This window comes from Pseudophryne corroboree, chromosome 5 (genome assembly GCF_028390025.1).
Source record: "Pseudophryne corroboree isolate aPseCor3 chromosome 5, aPseCor3.hap2, whole genome shotgun sequence".
NCBI lineage: Eukaryota > Metazoa > Chordata > Amphibia > Anura > Myobatrachidae > Pseudophryne > Pseudophryne corroboree.
This window is the reverse complement of record NC_086448.1, coordinates 536,110,782-536,124,519: the sequence shown is the minus strand read 5'-3', so window position 1 is coordinate 536,124,519 and position 13,738 is coordinate 536,110,782.

Genomic DNA, 13,738 nt, shown 5'->3' with positions numbered 1-13,738 from the left:
AAAAAAAAAAGACATGAAGATGTGGCTACTAGGCTGCGGCACCCCTGTGACAGCGCTGCGGCACCCCAGCGAGCCGCGGCGCACAGTTTGGGAACCGCTGCAGTAATCCATATCAGCTTTATTAAACTGACATCAAATTGATACATTGGGGTATATTTACTAAAATTCGTATTTTTCAGAATGAGATTAAAGTTCAAACACGAATGACATCGAATGTGTAAAGTTGCAACTTTTTGAATTTATTACGACTCATTTACTAAGCTGTTGTATTTTTCAATTTCGTGTTTTCCGATGTCGATGTCATTCGTGTTTTTCAAAGTTAGCATGCGGACGATTTTGTGGATTTGCGGCCGTGTTATGAGGTTTTTTCCTGACTGCATCATTTTCCGTTTACGGCAGTGTTTATCCGTTCCCGGACGCGTTTTTTTTCTAAGTTTCGTTTTTTGTCACTCGTCCGTGATTGGTTTGATTCGTGATGGAGGAGTGTCTGTTCTCATTACTATAAAAACGCCCCAAACCGTACGAACCTCGTGGGTTTAGCTAGTGGAGAGGTGAGAGGAAGGTGTGTTAGAAGTTGGTGAGTTGTTAGGAGTTTTTTGCGGTTTTGAGGAGGTTCTTTGCGATTGTTGAGTGCTGTACCGTGTGTGTAAGTAGTCTTGTCATACTTGTTGTGTAGTTATTTAAAAGTCTGTCTAGTTTTTTGTCTTTGGTTTTTTTTTAACGTCTATTGTCATTGTTTGTGAGTGAGTGTGTGTGTGTGTGTGTGTGTGTGTGTGTGTTTGGTGTGTGGTGTGTAGTGGTAGTGGAGGAGTGTGTTTACTGTTTTTTTTTTCTCAGTGTTATTTGTTGTTTGTCCTGATTATGTCCCAGTCAGAGGTGAGTGTGGTGGAGGAGGTGAGTGAGAGGGAGGAGGTGAGTGAGAGGGAGGAGGTGAGTGAGGTGGAGGAGGTGAGTGTGGCGGAGGAGGTGAGTGAGAGGGAGGAGGTGAGTGAGGTGGAGGAGGTTAGTGAGGAGGAGGGGGAGGTTGCTGCTTTGGCCTCCAGTAATAGTGACAGTGATGGTGCTGTGGCTCCGCAGCCACGCACCACTACAAAGATGGGCCGCAATGTTAAATTCAGCTACGCTGAGAATATGGCATTGGTGCGGGAGCTGATGAGGCATCATCGACAGCTGTTTGGCCATGATGCTACAAAGGTTTCATCACGCAGGAAAACTGTTCTGTGGGGGAAGGTCGTTGCGGCTGTTAATAGTGAGGGTGTGGTGAGGCGGACCGAGGACACGTGTCGTAAGCGATTCTACGACATCAAGCGCCGTGTCAAGGCTAAGATGTCTAAGGAGGCTAAATCAGCCCGCCAAACAGGGGGTGGACACCCCTTCCGAGCGTCATATCGGGATTGGGAGGAGCCTGTGCGTACTCTGATTCCGCCAGAAGTGGTTGGTGCGACTCATGTCTGGGATTAGGATCGCCCAAGGCAGGATGGTGAGTTTTGTTTTTTTCATTTAAACATCTGTGCTTTGTCCTTAGTTGTCTGAAATGTCTTGTAGCTAATTGTGATTGTAAGTTGGTTCATTCTTCTAATGTGTTAGTGATGTAGTTTTAATCACAATTAGTTATGTTTTTATTCTTTCTATTGTAAATTTAGCAGGTTGCCTTGGGCTTTTTCTGGTGTTTTAATTCAAAAGTAAATTGTTGTAGGTGTATTTTAAAGAAGTGTGATTCATGTGTTTTATGAACAGTTTTTTTTTAACGATTTTCAATGGACTTATGGTTATTGTGTGTTGTTCTGGGTTGTCCTTTGTGTGGTTGATGTGATTTTTCATGCATATTTGGATTTGATGCTTACAATTTTGTGCAGATATTTGGGGGTAGTGTTTTTTTGTTAGCAGCAAAAATTTGAAAAATAGCGAGCAATATTCTGGTTGTGTCAAGCTACCACGTTTGGGTTTTAAGTAGTATAATATTGTGCATTATGCACCTTTGTGTATGGATTGGTTGGTGAAATTGTTTCTGATTTAAACTATACACACCCAATGAAGTCAGGCAGAAAAGCATAAGCATAGTTTAGTTTACTTCTCATCTGGTTCCACATATGTGTAACCCTGATTTAGGGTTTAAACAACACTTATACTGAGGTAGTTATAATATGGTGACTAATATGGAGTATAAGCATATATATTATTCATATATAAAAGTTAATGGATGTTGTAATACTGTATGCATGTTGTGAGGTAAATAATACAGTTCACAGATATGTAATTGTATGTACATTGATGTAAATGTAGTGGTGAATACAATTAAGGCTTATTTTATGGTTTCACAGTGTATCTAAAGGGTTAATGTCCTTGTGCTCCTAACTGTCAATCACCTAGTGGGGTGATTGCCAGTGGGCGGAGCATCACCTCAGAGTGGGTCATGTGACTACTAGAGAGGGGTGGAGAGGTGCTGTGAGTGTAGCTGAGGGAGAGACTGCATATCCCTTGGTGAGAGGACATAGTTTTTTGCTGCTCCGGCCGTCGCTCGCATTAGAGCTGAGCGGTATACATTGCGGCGGCCGGAGGGGGCTTAGTGTGTGTAGCCAGAACAGGGCTTCCTTACTGTAAAGGTGGTGACAGCAGCATTGAGACTCAGCACTGTTCACAGAACCCGGCATCAGCGCTAGTCAACTCACCCAGCAGTATTGGAAGGGCGCACCTATGACAGGGAGACAGAGAGGGTTCCTCCTATTACCGGCACAGACTCTGACAGCCACAACAAAGAAGCCAGGACCAGCAGCAGAGGCTCCATTCTGTATGGCTGTCAGTGTAAGGGAGGAGTCGGGGGAGCATCCTGCAGCAGCATCACTAGATCGTAGAAGTGTGAGTGCATAATCCAGCCATTTATATTACCCCTACACTAAGCACAGCAAGCCATAGGTGACTATTGTACATAGGCCCTCATTCCGAGTTGATCGGTCGCAAGGCGAATTTAGCAGAGTTACACACGCTAAGCCGCCGCCTACTGGGAGTGAATCTTAGCTTCTTAAAATTGCGACCGATGTATTCGCAATATTGCGATTACTAACTACTTAGCAGTTTCTGAGTAGCTCCAGACTTACTCTGCCTGTGCGATCAGTTCAGTGCTTGTCGTTCCTGGTTGACGTCACAAACACACCCAGCGTTCGCCCAGGCACTCCCACCGTTTATCCGGCCACTCCTGCGTTTTTTCCGGAAACGGTAGCGTTTTCAGCCACACGCCCCTGAAACGCCGTGTTTCCGCCCAGTAACACCCATTTCCTGTCAATCACATTACGATCGCCGGAGCGAAGAAAAAGCCGTGAGTAAAAATACTTTCTTCATAGTAAAGTTACTTGGCGCAGTCGCAGTGCGAACATTGCGCATGCGTACTAAGCGGATTTTCACTGCGATGCGATGAAAAATACCGAGCGAACAACTCGGAATGAGGGCCATAGTCAATTTCATATTGGGACTAAGGACTCCAGGGCTAGGCCGCAATAATGGCTATTAAGTCGGAGGATAGTAATGGGTCACAGTAGTCAGAGTGACCTATAATTACAGTTCCATGTATGGCTTAATCATAGTGCTAAGGAGAAGGTAGAAAGCACTGGGTATATATATGTAACAGGAGGAGTGGAGTGAAACTTGAACTGTTTAACGCTTCATAAATAGTTTTAAAGCTCCCCCATATATCAGCATCACATCAGTCAAAGGAGAGCCAGAGACATTGTTCCGCAGCGCTAAATAGAAAGTAACACCCTAAAGCTGCCACCTAATGTGTGTATTTATGCCCCTGAATTAGCAGAATTAGAGTCAAGGACATTAAAGGTAGCCATACTACAGTGACATTGGATGGATGTTAAAGCCTCTTAGCCACAAAGGATTAGAATATCATCCCGATTCAAGGACTAGCTTGTGGCACTTTAATACAACTGTGTTATATGTATATTCGTGAACCCGTAAGAAGGACTGACACGTAAGAGACTATTAGTTATAAAGTTAAAGGATTTGAGCTCGCTGTGACTATGATAAGAGAAACCATCTCTTGCAGATATATTTAATATAGACTCATCCTAAGAGACAACAATAATTTGAGGCATACAGGAATCGAAAAGCTATATATGCTCTGAAATATAGAAAGCATCAGCTACTTCAAATGGACACAAGGACGCAGCATAACAAAGGTTTATCATACCAGCTTCTTAGGAGTTTAGTTTAATACTGGACAACTATGGTAACATTTTTACTGAGGAAAGGATACAGATTCCTTGGTAATCAACTGTTGATGTTACTATCTATGAGCTAAATAGATACTTTCTGTTATCTGCCAAGGAGGAACTATAAGTAACCTTATAGGAGAAAGTAATCGCTACCATAAGTAGACTGAGCCAAACATCTTTCTCTTTAACTGAAGGGAGAACTGATAGTTGATACTAAAACATAGTGTCAAACATTCTGTATTAACTGCTGTTATTTTTAGGAAGTTTATGGGCCCTTATAGTGCACTATCATATTAAGAGTACCCGGGTCACTCTAACACCTAAGGGTGTCTTGAAAAGAAAAAGGATTTGTTGTATTGCATGCAGGTACTGTGTATAGGCCTAATTGACAGGGGGTTAGCATGGATTAATGACTTAAAGGGGAATGTGTAATTGATGAAATGTTAATGTATACTTAATCCATTTGGTACTGGTCATTAAAGTGTTATACTTTCCATGTGTGTGTGGTCCGTCTGGAAGTTGATCTGAAGATCCTGGAAGAAAGAGACAGGTATATTAGATAATATATCTATGATATAAGGGAATCATCCCCTAAGGATAGAGATCAGGCTTACTCAAGCAAGCCTTAACGGTAGTTAAATACTACACATAGCTTGAGTGGAGGCACAGCTATTAGGTAACCATCCCTTAATAGAATACATAGACAGCTCTCATTCAAGGTATTGAGGGTAGGGTTACATTTGGAGGCACCGCGTGAGATAGAAGTTACACTCAGGCCCTGTTACACCACAGGTGTCAGCTGCCATTAATTATTATTGATAAAGTCCTCACATCCCTAAAAATAAAATACAAATATGGGAAAGAAGCAAAGGAACAGGGAGAAGGTTGGACATAAAGCCATTGCTGTATCAGTTGGGAGAGTTGAAGCCATTAGAGAATGTAAAAGTATGGACAAACAAGAGTACCATAAGGGACCAGGCTTAAAGGAAGAGGTGACATGCAAGTTTGTGGGAACTTTTGTAAATAACCTAGGTGTGGAAAATGAAAAAATATTAGATGTCCCTGTAGAGTTGGAGAAGAGAAAGAAAAAATCAAAGGACAAGAAAGTCAGACTTGATCCCCACCTAAAGGATAGTGAGGGAGGTGTTAGTGACAACCTTGCTCATACTTTGGTCGCTAACATGGATTATGGAATGAAAGGAGATAAGAATGTTCTACCACTGAAAGAGAGAGTTCCAGGGGAAGTGAAGATAGATGTAGGTATACAGAAATTAGAAACTGTGCTAAAGCAAATAGCTGAGGATTATAAGAAACATGGACAATTAGTATTAGCTCTGCCAAAAGATCAACAGAAGGACCTGCTTTCCCTGTTTCTAACTTCCATTGAGGAACCAACAAGAAGAGATAGCCCAGTGGATCTACAGACCCCGATAGAGGTGATAAGACATATAGCACTGGACAGGTCTAAACATATTTATCAGTTGTTGGAGGTTCTAGATGAAACCCGATGGAAGCTAAAAGAAGAACAGATGTTTAACACCAAAATTGATGAGAGGAACGAAGAGCTTGAAAGAGAACTTTGGTTTATACAGAGAGAGATGGAAACCATGGCATCTGATGAAAGACAAACCAGAGTGGATCAGGAGCAACAAAAGTTGATAATGTACCAGCAGCAGGAAGACAATATTCATTCTCTGGAATCAAAAATAACTGAGTTGTCTGAATTATTGGAAGTGGGTAAAGAAACTGAAAAGGAGGATCATATTCGTCTGAATGAAATGAAAGAAAGACTGTCTCAGCTAGAATCTGAGAATAAAATACTCAAGGATGCCAACTTCCTAAACAACTGTCCTGAAGACCGTATCCATGAATTTTCTATGCGACCGGATACTAAGGACATAGCATTACAGACTGAGGTAGTGGATGGTATATTGCTGAGACAATCTTCTATGAATAAAGTTGATAGTAAATGGACACAGTATATGTCTCTCAAAATGACTGGCACAGTAATATGGTTCCATGTGAAGAAAGGCTATGGCTTCATTAAAAGGCATGACACCGGAGAAGACATATTTGTACATTGGACATCCATAACGAAGAATAACCCCCTAAAACTGTTGTACAGTGTAGGAGATGGAGAGAAAGTAGAATTTGAAGTGTTGGAAGGGGAAAAGGGTGTACATGCAGCAAATGTGACTGGCATAGGTGGAGTACCAGTGAAAGGGAGTCGATTTGCTCCAAACCGACGAGGATCATACAGCTATTGTTATCAACCACGAGAAAAAGCGGTTGATGAAGGAAGTGCATATTCAGAACAAAGGCAAGGGAGAGATCCAGCTCCATGTCATCCTTCTACAACCTTACATTACCGACCTCTCTCGAGATTCAATGGTAGATTAAATCAGTCCCAGGATCAAGAAACGGAAAATTCAGATGCTAAAGACTCGATAACTTTAGAAGCTTCGTTAGAGAAAGAAACTAGTCTCAGTGACAATCGTAGTGAGGTACATGATAACTTTACCCTAGCACAATCTCTTAAATCTTCCATCCGAAGTCCAGTACTAAAAGAAGTCAATAAATCAGGTGTAGAAGAGCTAGGGAAACCAGCACGATCAGAGAACACTATCCCAGGGAGGCATGAAGGCTATGTAGTTCCATCCCTCCCTATTTGGCCAACAGTTAAAATGGTTGAGATGAGGTGGCTTGCTAATGGATGTGAATGAATATATACTATTTTAGCATAGTGAGTAAGGTAGATGGTGCATTGGCACCTAAAGATGTTAAACAGTGACAATGCACCAGGGGGAGAAATGTAACCCTGATTTAGGGTTTAAACAACACTTATACTGAGGTAGTTATAATATGGTGACTAATATGGAGTATAAGCATATATATTATTCATATATAAAAGTTAATGGATGTTGTAATACTGTATGCATGTTGTGAGGTAAATAATACAGTTCACAGATATGTAATTGTATGTACATTGATGTAAATGTAGTGGTGAATACAATTAAGGCTTATTTTATGGTTTCACAGTGTATCTAAAGGGTTAATGTCCTTGTGCTCCTAACTGTCAATCACCTAGTGGGGTGATTGCCAGTGGGCGGAGCATCACCTCAGAGTTGGTCATGTGACTACTAGAGAGGGGTGGAGAGGTGCTGTGAGTGTAGCTGAGGGAGAGACTGCATATCCCTTGGTGAGAGGACATAGTTTTTTGCTGCTCCGGCCGTCGCTCGCATTAGAGCTGAGCGGTATACATTGCGGCGGCCGGAGGGGGCTTAGTGTGTGTAGCCAGAACAGGGCTTCCTTACTGTAAAGGTGGTGACAGCAGCATTGAGACTCAGCACTGTTCACAGAACCCGGCATCAGCGCTAGTCAACTCACCCAGCAGTATTGGAAGGGCGCACCTATGACAGGGAGACAGAGAGGGTTCCTCCTATTACCGGCACAGACTCTGACAGCCACAACAAAGAAGCCAGGACCAGCAGCAGAGGCTCCATTCTGTATGGCTGTCAGTGTAAGGGAGGAGTCGGGGGAGCATCCTGCAGCAGCATCACTAGATCGTAGAAGTGTGAGTGCATAATCCAGCCATTTATATTACCCCTACACTAAGCACAGCAAGCCATAGGTGACTATTGTACATAGTCAATTTCATATTGGGACTAAGGACTCCAGGGCTAGGCCGCAATAATGGCTATTAAGTCGGAGGATAGTAATGGGTCACAGTAGTCAGAGTGACCTATAATTACAGTTCCATGTATGGCTTAATCATAGTGCTAAGGAGAAGGTAGAAAGCACTGGGTATATATATGTAACAGGAGGAGTGGAGTGAAACTTGAACTGTTTAACGCTTCATAAATAGTTTTAAAGCTCCCCCATATATCAGCATCACATCAGTCAAAGGAGAGCCAGAGACATTGTTCCGCAGCGCTAAATAGAAAGTAACACCCTAAAGCTGCCACCTAATGTGTGTATTTATGCCCCTGAATTAGCAGAATTAGAGTCAAGGACATTAAAGGTAGCCATACTACAGTGACATTGGATGGATGTTAAAGCCTCTTAGCCACAAAGGATTAGAATATCATCCCGATTCAAGGACTAGCTTGTGGCACTTTAATACAACTGTGTTATATGTATATTCGTGAACCCGTAAGAAGGACTGACACGTAAGAGACTATTAGTTATAAAGTTAAAGGATTTGAGCTCGCTGTGACTATGATAAGAGAAACCATCTCTTGCAGATATATTTAATATAGACTCATCCTAAGAGACAACAATAATTTGAGGCATACAGGAATCGAAAAGCTATATATGCTCTGAAATATAGAAAGCATCAGCTACTTCAAATGGACACAAGGACGCAGCATAACAAAGGTTTATCATACCAGCTTCTTAGGAGTTTAGTTTAATACTGGACAACTACGGTAACATTTTTACTGAGGAAAGGATACAGATTCCTTGGTAATCAACTGTTGATGTTACTATCTATGAGCTAAATAGATACTTTCTGTTATCTGCCAAGGAGGAACTATAAGTAACCTTATAGGAGAAAGTAATCGCTACCATAAGTAGACTGAGCCAAACATCTTTCTCTTTAACTGAAGGGAGAACTGATAGTTGATACTAAAACATAGTGTCAAACATTCTGTATTAACTGCTGTTATTTTTAGGAAGTTTATGGGCCCTTATAGTGCACTATCATATTAAGAGTACCCGGGTCACTCTAACACCTAAGGGTGTCTTGAAAAGAAAAAGGATTTGTTGTATTGCATGCAGGTACTGTGTATAGGCCTAATTGACAGGGGGTTAGCATGGATTAATGACTTAAAGGGGAATGTGTAATTGATGAAATGTTAATGTATACTTAATCCATTTGGTACTGGTCATTAAAGTGTTATACTTTCCATGTGTGTGTGGTCCGTCTGGAAGTTGATCTGAAGATCCTGGAAGAAAGAGACAGGTATATTAGATAATATATCTATGATATAAGGGAATCATCCCCTAAGGATAGAGATCAGGCTTACTCAAGCAAGCCTTAACGGTAGTTAAATACTACACATAGCTTAAGTGGAGGCACAGCTATTAGGTAACCATCCCTTAATAGAATACATAGACAGCTCTCATTCAAGGTATTGAGGGTAGGGTTACATTTGGAGGCACCGCGTGAGATAGAAGTTACACTCAGGCCCTGTTACACCACAGGTGTCAGCTGCCATTAATTATTATTGATAAAGTCCTCACATCCCTAAAAATAAAATACAAATATGGGAAAGAAGCAAAGGAACAGGGAGAAGGTTGGACATAAAGCCATTGCTGTATCAGTTGGGAGAGTTGAAGCCATTAGAGAATGTAAAAGTATGGACAAACAAGAGTACCATAAGGGACCAGGCTTAAAGGAAGAGGTGACATGCAAGTTTGTGGGAACTTTTGTAAATAACCTAGGTGTGGAAAATGAAAAAATATTAGATGTCCCTGTAGAGTTGAAGAAGAGAAAGAAAAAATCAAAGGACAAGAAAGTCAGACTTGATCCCCACCTAAAGGATAGTGAGGGAGGTGTTAGTGACAACCTTGCTCATACTTTGGTCGCTAACATGGATTATGGAATGAAAGGAGATAAGAATGTTCTACCACTGAAAGAGAGAGTTCCAGGGGAAGTGAAGATAGATGTAGGTATACAGAAATTAGAAACTGTGCTAAAGCAAATAGCTGAGGATTATAAGAAACATGGACAATTAGTATTAGCTCTGCCAAAAGATCAACAGAAGGACCTGCTTTCCCTGTTTCTAACTTCCATTGAGGAACCAACAAGAAGAGATAGCCCAGTGGATCTACAGACCCCGATAGAGGTGATAAGACATATAGCACTGGACAGGTCTAAACATATTTATCAGTTGTTGGAGGTTCTAGATGAAACCCGATGGAAGCTAAAAGAAGAACAGATGTTTAACACCAAAATTGATGAGAGGAACGAAGAGCTTGAAAGAGAACTTTGGTTTATACAGAGAGAGATGGAAACCATGGCATCTGATGAAAGACAAACCAGAGTGGATCAGGAGCAACAAAAGTTGATAATGTACCAGCAGCAGGAAGACAATATTCATTCTCTGGAATCAAAAATAACTGAGTTGTCTGAATTATTGGAAGTGGGTAAAGAAACTGAAAAGGAGGATCATATTCGTCTGAATGAAATGAAAGAAAGACTGTCTCAGCTAGAATCTGAGAATAAAATACTCAAGGATGCCAACTTCCTAAACAACTGTCCTGAAGACCGTATCCATGAATTTTCTATGCGACCGGATACTAAGGACATAGCATTACAGACTGAGGTAGTGGATGGTATATTGCTGAGACAATCTTCTATGAATAAAGTTGATAGTAAAGGGACACAGTATATGTCTCTCAAAATGACTGGCACAGTAATATGGTTCCATGTGAAGAAAGGCTATGGCTTCATTAAAAGGCATGACACCGGAGAAGACATATTTGTACATTGGACATCCATAACGAAGAATAACCCCCTAAAACTGTTGTACAGTGTAGGAGATGGAGAGAAAGTAGAATTTGAAGTGTTGGAAGGGGAAAAGGGTGTACATGCAGCAAATGTGACTGGCATAGGTGGAGTACCAGTGAAAGGGAGTCGATTTGCTCCAAACCGACGAGGATCATACAGCTATTGTTATCAACCACGAGAAAAAGCGGTTGATGAAGGAAGTGCATATTCAGAACAAAGGCAAGGGAGAGATCCAGCTCCATGTCATCCTTCTACAACCTTACATTACCGACCTCTCTCGAGATTCAATGGTAGATTAAATCAGTCCCAGGATCAAGAAACGGAAAATTCAGATGCTAAAGACTCGATAACTTTAGAAGCTTCGTTAGAGAAAGAAACTAGTCTCAGTGACAATCGTAGTGAGGTACATGATAACTTTACCCTAGCACAATCTCTTAAATCTTCCATCCGAAGTCCAGTACTAAAAGAAGTCAATAAATCAGGTGTAGAAGAGCTAGGGAAACCAGCACGATCAGAGAACACTATCCCAGGGAGGCATGAAGGCTATGTAGTTCCATCCCTCCCTATTTGGCCAACAGTTAAAATGGTTGAGATGAGGTGGCTTGCTAATGGATGTGAATGAATATATACTATTTTAGCATAGTGAGTAAGGTAGATGGTGCATTGGCACCTAAAGATGTTAAACAGTGACAATGCACCAGGGGGAGAAATGTAACCCTGATTTAGGGTTTAAACAACACTTATACTGAGGTAGTTATAATATGGTGACTAATATGGAGTATAAGCATATATATTATTCATATATAAAAGTTAATGGATGTTGTAATACTGTATGCATGTTGTGAGGTAAATAATACAGTTCACAGATATGTAATTGTATGTACATTGATGTAAATGTAGTGGTGAATACAATTAAGGCTTATTTTATGGTTTCACAGTGTATCTAAAGGGTTAATGTCCTTGTGCTCCTAACTGTCAATCACCTAGTGGGGTGATTGCCAGTGGGCGGAGCATCACCTCAGAGTGGGTCATGTGACTACTAGAGAGGGGTGGAGAGGTGCTGTGAGTGTAGCTGAGGGAGAGACTGCATATCCCTTGGTGAGAGGACATAGTTTTTTGCTGCTCCGGCCGCCGCTCGCATTAGAGCTGAGCGGTATACATTGCGGCGGCCGGAGGGGGCTTAGTGTGTGTAGCCAGAACAGGGCTTCCTTACTGTAAAGGTGGTGACAGCAGCATTGAGACTCAGCACTGTTCACAGAACCCGGCATCAGCGCTAGTCAACTCACCCAGCAGTATTGGAAGGGCGCACCTATGACAGGGAGACAGAGAGGGTTCCTCCTATTACCGGCACAGACTCTGACAGCCACAACAAAGAAGCCAGGACCAGCAGCAGAGGCTCCATTCTGTATGGCTGTCAGTGTAAGGGAGGAGTCGGGGGAGCATCCTGCAGCAGCATCACTAGATCGTAGAAGTGTGAGTGCATAATCCAGCCATTTATATTACCCCTACACTAAGCACAGCAAGCCATAGGTGACTATTGTACATAGTCAATTTCATATTGGGACTAAGGACTCCAGGGCTAGGCCGCAATAATGGCTATTAAGTCGGAGGATAGTAATGGGTCACAGTAGTCAGAGTGACCTATAATTACAGTTCCATGTATGGCTTAATCATAGTGCTAAGGAGAAGGTAGAAAGCACTGGGTATATATATGTAACAGGAGGAGTGGAGTGAAACTTGAACTGTTTAACGCTTCATAAATAGTTTTAAAGCTCCCCCATATATCAGCATCACATCAGTCAAAGGAGAGCCAGAGACATTGTTCCGCAGCGCTAAATAGAAAGTAACACCCTAAAGCTGCCACCTAATGTGTGTATTTATGCCCCTGAATTAGCAGAATTAGAGTCAAGGACATTAAAGGTAGCCATACTACAGTGACATTGGATGGATGTTAAAGCCTCTTAGCCACAAAGGATTAGAATATCATCCCGATTCAAGGACTAGCTTGTGGCACTTTAATACAACTGTGTTATATGTATATTCGTGAACCCGTAAGAAGGACTGACACGTAAGAGACTATTAGTTATAAAGTTAAAGGATTTGAGCTCGCTGTGACTATGATAAGAGAAACCATCTCTTGCAGATATATTTAATATAGACTCATCCTAAGAGACAACAATAATTTGAGGCATACAGGAATCGAAAAGCTATATATGCTCTGAAATATAGAAAGCATCAGCTACTTCAAATGGACACAAGGACGCAGCATAACAAAGGTTTATCATACCAGCTTCTTAGGAGTTTAGTTTAATACTGGACAACTACGGTAACATTTTTACTGAGGAAAGGATACAGATTCCTTGGTAATCAACTGTTGATGTTACTATCTATGAGCTAAATAGATACTTTCTGTTATCTGCCAAGGAGGAACTATAAGTAACCTTATAGGAGAAAGTAATCGCTACCATAAGTAGACTGAGCCAAACATCTTTCTCTTTAACTGAAGGGAGAACTGATAGTTGATACTAAAACATAGTGTCAAACATTCTGTATTAACTGCTGTTATTTTTAGGAAGTTTATGGGCCCTTATAGTGCACTATCATATTAAGAGTACCCGGGTCACTCTAACACCTAAGGGTGTCTTGAAAAGAAAAAGGATTTGTTGTATTGCATGCAGGTACTGTGTATAGGCCTAATTGACAGGGGGTTAGCATGGATTAATGACTTAAAGGGGAATGTGTAATTGATGAAATGTTAATGTATACTTAATCCATTTGGTACTGGTCATTAAAGTGTTATACTTTCCATGTGTGTGTGGTCCGTCTGGAAGTTGATCTGAAGATCCTGGAAGAAAGAGACAGGTATATTAGATAATATATCTATGATATAAGGGAATCATCCCCTAAGGATAGAGATCAGGCTTACTCAAGCAAGCCTTAACGGTAGTTAAATACTACACATAGCTTGAGTGGAGGCACAGCTATTAGGTAACCATCCCTTAATAGAATA